Here is a 7,686-nt window from a genome sequence, read left to right as displayed (position 1 = left end):
AACAGTTCTTCATATGTTTTAGCCTCCAGTCCCCTAATCTTCTTGGTTGCTCTTCTCTTCCCTCTTTCTAGAGTCTCAACATCTTTTTTACATCATGGTGACCAAAACTGGATACAGTATTCCAAGTGTGGCCTTATAAAGTGGTATTAACCCTTTATGTGATCTTGATTCTATCTTTATGTGATCTTTATGTGATCATGATTCTTGATTAATGCATCCTAGAACTGTGTTGGCTTTTTTGGCAGCTGCACCACAAGAAGACTCCTGAGAATAAAATGGATAGCCAAGAAAAGAAACAAATCGGTCACAGAAGAAATCAATCCAAAGTTCTCACTCAAGACACAAATCACGAGGCTTCATATTATGTGACAGCCTAGATCTCTTGGGATAAGACGCTGTGAAAGGTAGAAGGAAAGAAAAGGAGAAGACCCCCCTAACCCTAACCAGCAGCGAAATAGATGGAATCAATGACAGGACAATGGGTGCACTATTGGAAGACCTGAAGAACCAGTTGGGCATGGACCCTCTGGAGAAAAATTTATGTGGTTGTTAAAATCAACACTCACTTGATGGCACATGATCTATCAATCAATCAAATTCACGGATGCTTATGTTGTAAACTGACAAAGCACATGTGAGTCCTAAACTATAAAGGTCTTTATACATCATGATACTTTGTGACACGATAAGATCTTCAACTTTGCTTGATAGGAAACTGGTGGCTACTGCAGAACTTTCATAATTTCTATGTGCCCAGTAGAGTCCTTGACTTACACCAATTCATTTAGTGACAGTTCAAAGTTACAACGGCACTGAAAAAAAGTGACTTATGACTGTTTTTCACAGTTACAACCTTTGCAGCATCCCCATGTGATCAAAATTCAAGTGCTTGGCAACCGGTTCATATTTATGACTGTTGCTGTGTCCCAAGGTCATGGGATCCCCTTTTGCAACCTTCTGACAAGCAAAGTCAATGGGGAAGCCAGATTCACTTAACAACAACCAGGTTATTAACTTATCAATGCAGTGATTCACTTTACAACTGTGGCGAGAAAGGTCATAAAATGGGGCAAAATTCACTTAACAAATGTCTCACTTAACAACACAAATTTTTGACTCAATTGTGGTCGTAAGTTGAGGACTATCTGTACTTTGTGGAACAACCAGATCTCATATCAAGTGCATTGAAAAAAGAGCAAAGGTAAAGGTTTCCCCTGTTCTGTCCAGTCATGCTGGGCTCACCTCCGTTTCTTACCCAAGGAAGCCAGCGCTGTCCAAAGATGCTTGTGTGCTCATGCGGCCATCATTTTACTCATTAAAAAAATAAGTTAAAAAGAGGATATATTTTATGTTATTATGCTAAACTAATCCACAAACAAAAGCACAAATACTACAATAGCATTAAACGATTAACGTAGCGCATTAAAGGAGCCACAGTGGCGCAGTGAATGCAGCACTGCAGGCTACTTCTGCTGAGTGACGGTTGCCTGCAATTTGGCAGATCGAATCTCACCAGGCTCAAGATTGACTCAGCCTTCCATCCTTCTGAAGTGGGTAAAATGAGGACTCAGATTGTTGGGGGCAATAGGCTGACGCTGTCAACTGCTTAGAGAGGGCTGTAAAGCACTGTGAAGTCTAAGTGCTATTGCTATTAACATAACTTCAAAATGATAATCATATACATTATGCACATACATATACATTGAAAGAAAAGTAAAGAGAACTCCCAAAATTCTACATTGTTCACGGTTTTTTTTGTCAAATGTAAACAAAAATGTCAAATGTAAACATTGTACATATATCAACAACCCATTGCTGTAAATCAGGAATAAACTTTGCCTGCCATAAGAATTATTCTTATCAATTCCCATACACCCCAAATTCCACATTATTTTTAGTTGTTTTCCAAATCCTTAGGGTTTAGCCAAGAACATATACATCAGTAAAATGCAACGGTTGATCTAAACTCCAGAGTCATGTTAACAAGCCTATAGATATCAGCCCAAATTCAACAATAATAAGAGAAGACTACACCGTGTGGTTTAATGTTCCAGCTCCTGATTTAGATCTCCAGCAGCAGGATGATCATAGCCAACTTTTATTAAATAGTCTAAGTATACCTAAAACAAAATGATCGTTGTTTTAACCTCATCTTAAGATCATAAGAAATTGATTTGATGTTGTTAAATGTAACCTACCATTGATTTACCATGACAGGCTATTTAAACTCATTATTCCAAGGTCAGATAAATCATATCAATTTCATCAGGGTTTTTCCCCCCCAAATTCTTAATAAGAATGGTTACTGGCATAGGAACATCACATAATTCTTCGAGAATTTTTCACCAGCGCTGAGCTTCAGAAGCAAGAATCACATCTGGGTCAAATAAACTAAATGACGGATTCCAAATATTTGGAAGCTAATCTAGAGCCCCTCCCCAATCTCATTCCCTTATTAGAGCGTCTGGCCTGTGGAGTTTCCTTATTTAGCCTGCTTAGCATTTTCAGCAGTCTTAAACTCCACCAGAGGACAGGTCAGGAAAAGAGTTTTGATTCTCCTTTCTTTCAGATCAGGGGGAAAAAATTCACCTCTGAAAAAAAATGGGATCTTCCTCAGCCCCGGGAAAAGAAAACGCCTTTACTGTATTGATCAGGAAGGGATTGGAGTTGAGAGAGATGTATGTATGCATACCTGAGGTGATATTCAGCAGGTTCTGACCCATTCTGGAGAACCAGTAGCGGAAATTTTGAGTAATTGGGAGAACCGGCAAATCCCACCTCTGACTTTCCTTGCCTCCATCTATTCTCTGCCTCCTGAGTCCCAGCTGAATGGGCTGGGTCTTCTTTTGTTGCCCTGCACAGGAGAACCAAGCTGGAAAGCAGGTTAGTAGGGTGGAGAGGGAATGGGACTTTACAGAAACCTTCCCTCAGGAGTGGGGAGGGAATGGAGATTTTACAGTATCCTTCCCCTGCCATGCCCACCAAGCCATGCCACACTCACCAAGCCACATCCACAGAACTGGTAGTGAAAAAATTTGAATCCCACAACTGCTAAAGACATGTGTGCATGTGTGGATATATGACATCCACGCGAATATATAGGGACCTATGCCAGTAGTGGTGTTAGGTTGAAAATCTTTCTCTAGCCTTGTGCTAAATGGTACATCAAATGGTTGAGGGTTACATCACAGTTTCATTCATGCAAATTAGTAACTTTTGACTTATCCTACCCAAGCCATCCATATTTGTAGATCAGAAAGAGTCCTTGTCACAGAAATTAATGTATCATTCTGAATCAGGTTTGACAACCTTTTGGACCTCAGAGACTACCAAATTCATAATTTTAAATCCTGGGGACCACTAATATGAATTTTGACTGACGGTAGCTTACTGACATTGGTGGGAGAGAGAGAGAAAGATCTGATCTAACCTCTCTCTCCCCTCCCCCCCCCTCTCATACACACACACACAAACACACAGAGGCAGGGGTAGGATTCAAATTTCTTAACAACCAGTTCTTGGGGTGTGGCTTGCTGGTCATGTGACTGGCTGAGCATGGCTTGTATGTAAATATTAAAAATATTTACATAAATATTGATTTTTTTTTATTAAAAAAAGAGCAACTTTTACCCTAAATCAGGCAAAGCAGACAGGCAGATTGAGTTGCTTACAGAATCACAGATTCACTTAGAGATCTGTGTTTCTGCCATTGGCTGTCTGAGTCTGTCACATAAAATTTGCTTGCAAGCAAACTCACAAAATTAACTCACAACACACCATGTATGTAAATATTGAATTTTTTATAATAAAAAAAGAGCAACTTTTACCCAAAACCAGGCAAAGCAGGCAGGCAGATTGAGTTGCTCACAGAATCACAGATTCACTTAGAGATCTGTGTTTCTGCCATCAACTATCTGAGTTTGCAACTGAATAATAGAACCTTCAGTCCTAAGGAAGGTTTGGCTCTGCTTAAAAGCAGAGCCGAAGATCTAAAGATTAGCTAGAAAGCAAGAAATCCAACGATTTCCTGATTTCTAGCTAATCTAAGGGCACAGCAGAATGGCTGATGGTCGGGGGAAAAAAAGGAAAAATAGCAACTTAGCAGGCAAGTTTGCCAGGTGAGTGAGTGAGTGAGTAGGCGGGGAGGGTTCCTGCAGGCCATGTGGGCGGTGCAGCCTTGTATGCAGCCTGGATTAATTGCTTTGGGGGGGTGACGTTCCTCTGCGGACCACCAAAATTTTCTCACAGACCACCAGTGGACTGCAGCCCACTGGTTGGTGACCGCTGTTCTGAATCACGCCTTTCCAATAGGGCAGCCTTGTCATGTGATCTTTACGCTAGGGGAAATTGGGGGGAAAAGGTATGTCAATACAAAGTACAAAAGTGTAGGAATGTGCATGACACAGGTTGTCATGATTTCCTGTGGGTTTAGAAAATAGCTAAGTTCTTGGGAGATTAAACTGATCTCAGTTTGAGGAAAAACTGTTGACAAAATTTTGAACAGTTGTCATTGTCTAAAAGTAGTCCACAACTTACAACCAAATTTGAGCCCAGACATTCTATTGCTAAGTGAGGCAATGGTTAAGTGAGTTTTGCCTCATTTTACAACTTTTCTTGCCACGGTAGTTAAGTAAATCACCATAGTTGTTATGTTAGTAGCTTGATTTTTAAATGAATCTTCCCCATTGATTTGGCTTGTCAGCAAGTCGCAAAGGGTGATCACATGACCCTTCAACCTTCATAAACATGAGTCATTTGCCAAGCACCTAAATTTTGATCACGTGACTATAGGGATGTTGTAATGTTCACAAGTGTAAAAAACAGTCCTAAGTCATTTTTTTCAGAGCCATTGTAACTTTGAACAGTCACTAAACCAACTGTTGTAAATCAAGAACTACTTGTATTTGCATTGTTCAACCTAATTTGTGATGTCAATAAGGCACATATGCTATCTCCTTACCAATTTGAAGTTGATTTTAAAAGCTGGCATGGGTTTCACATATTATTTCCACCTCCTTCCCTCTCAATCTCTCCCCGCTCCTTTTGCGCACCCCCCTCAAGAAATAATACCCAGAATGAAAGCCAATTCAGACTTTGTTTCCGAATCTGCTGAGTTGATTTCAGTAATGCAGCCAACTTCAGGGAAAGAGAAAACCTGTTTATACAAGTGGTCTACTTACTTCTATTGCCAAAGTAAGTGGGAGCCCCAGACTCATTCATGCACATTCAACACACCACAGCTCCACTTCCATTTTTAAAAAAATAACAACTATTGGTGTTTTTTCTCTCTCCAAAGGAGTTATGTAGATTTTATGTGACTATATTAGCCACCTTGGATGAGATTGTCATTTGTGTGTGAATCAATTTTCCTTACCTAGCTGTTCCCAGAATATGGGTAAAAAGCATTTTGAAAATATATAAATTCTTCATGTTCACCTAATAGCAATAATTCTTTTCAATCTTTCTAAGTGCCCTTAGCTCAAGTGGTTGGCAAATCATCTGGAATTTTATTTTATTTTATCTTTGGCATCGCAGTTCTATTCAGCACTAACCAGCAAGGTCAAAGGGTTGGGTTTCTGGCCACTGGAATACAAAATACCATGAAGGCATCAGGCCATACTTTCAAAACGAGAGTTAATTTTATTAAATGAAGAGGAACCAAGGTCTTAATCCCCAATCCTATCCTAAATGCTTTCTAATAAATTCTGTTGCCAAGAAACAGTAACCAACCTACTGTCTCTAGGTTTGAGCTTCTGTTCACGCTGACCCATCCAAAACAAAGGAAAGTGTAGTGTGATTCCTATGCCCAGCAAAGTACAGAGAGTGTTCCGGTATTGCAGTAGCCAAGGCACAAATTATCTGTTTCAATTCTCAGGGTGAAGTGATGAAGAATAGCTTGAGAATCAATTGGCTGTTTCTACTCCTCAGTTGGTTTTGACTATGTTGACAGATCAATCCAACCAGATTGAGGCACAGTTATAAACTTAATTTCCCCTTTTTCTTGACCTATGTCGATGGTATTTGTTTTCTCCATGCATAAATATATTAACATCTAGTCATCTAATATGTAAAATGGCAGCAATATCAGTCTCAATAAATTGCACAAATAAGAATCAGGAGCCCTGCATTAGTGAGAGAGTAGAAGGAAGAAACAGAATGATAAAAAGGGTAAATTATTTTGTGTAGGGATAGATTCAGGAGTTCTGTGTATGGTTGTTTGGAGCTCAAAGAAGTCACATTAGATTTTCTAGCTCAGGAAATTTCAAGTGCATCGCTGTAAATAGATTAGATTCCTATAAAGAAATTGTCTCTCATAAGTGAATCATCTTGAGACTGCATGCTGACATCCCCACACACAAAAGGGGAAGAGACTAAAGGTGAAGATGGTAAGTATCAAATGAAGACCCTCACCCAAGAGTTTCATTTCTAAAACCTGCAAATGCCAGGAAGAAATTCCTGCCTCAAGGGCAATGATTTTTTGCTTGACTTTGAGAAAGAAAAATATCCTTCATTCTTCATTTTCTTGGCCTCCAATACAATTTGTGCCTTCTGCACTAGCGGGTCACATGATAGCAGTGTTCCATCTTTGAGAGGCTCTTACAAAGACAAGGGAGTCAAGCTCATTTCCAAAGCTCCAGAAGGCCAGACAAGAAACAATGGTTGGAAACTAACCAAGGAGAGAAGCAACCTAGAACTTAGGGGAAATTTCCTAATGGTGAGCACAATCAACCAATGGAATAGTTTGCCTTCAGAAGTTGTGGGTGCTCAATTATTGGAGGCTTTCAAGAAGAGACTGGGCAGCCATTTGCCTGAAATAGTATAGAGTCTCTTAATCTAGCAGGGGGCTCGACTAAAAGACCTCCAAGGTCCCATCCAACTCTATTATTCTATGTTCTATACAGCAGGGGTGGGCTGATACCAGTTTGCACTGGTTTGCGTGAACAGGTTGTTAATTTTATGGCCAGTTCGGCGAACCAGCAAATCCCACCCCTGGTTGCCCACCACCTGCCCCACCCTTCCTAGGAGTCCCCTCACAGCCCATTTTGGATCGCAGGTAAGTTCAGGCCCCACACAGAGGCTCGGTGGGGGGGTGAAAAATGGGCCATTTTCATCCTCTCGGAGACTTGAGGAAAGCTCTGGAGCCTGGGGAGGGTGAAAACGCCCCCCTCCCCGCAATCCGTTTTTGCAACCAGGATGGTGCAAGAGGCCAACTAGGCCATTCCCACCATGGCCACACCCACCCAACAATCAGGCAGAGAATCAGTTGTTAAATTGTTTGAAGCCAACCCCTGTATACAAATAATGTAAACACAACAATTCCCTCATTATGACTTCAAATCCTGATGACTTCATTGACTCTCCGTATAGTTTTCTCGTTAGTAATGTTTAAGTGGTTTGCTAGTAATATCTTCTGTGATGTTTTTTAATCTCACAGCCTAGCTTATAGCTCTGGAATATCCATATATTTTTTAGAAGCAACTCAGTTAACTAGGTGCTACCACTTGCTGTGTAGGAAGAGGCAAATATGGTTATTGCTCCCATTTATCCTGATTTGTCGGTGTTGGGAAAGTTGTGTAGGAACTCTTTGCAGAAGAAATCATTAGCAAATAGAGTTAGGGTAAGGACAGGATAAGGTAGACATGAAATAGAGAAGGTAAACCTTGTTCAGGTAGTCAGTTTTTATTT

This window comes from Pseudonaja textilis, chromosome 2, assembly GCF_049901715.1.
Source record: "Pseudonaja textilis isolate UNSWEBS1 chromosome 2, rPseTex1.2, whole genome shotgun sequence".
In the NCBI taxonomy this organism is placed as follows: Eukaryota; Metazoa; Chordata; class Lepidosauria; order Squamata; family Elapidae; genus Pseudonaja; species Pseudonaja textilis.
This window is presented reverse-complemented; position numbering follows the sequence as displayed.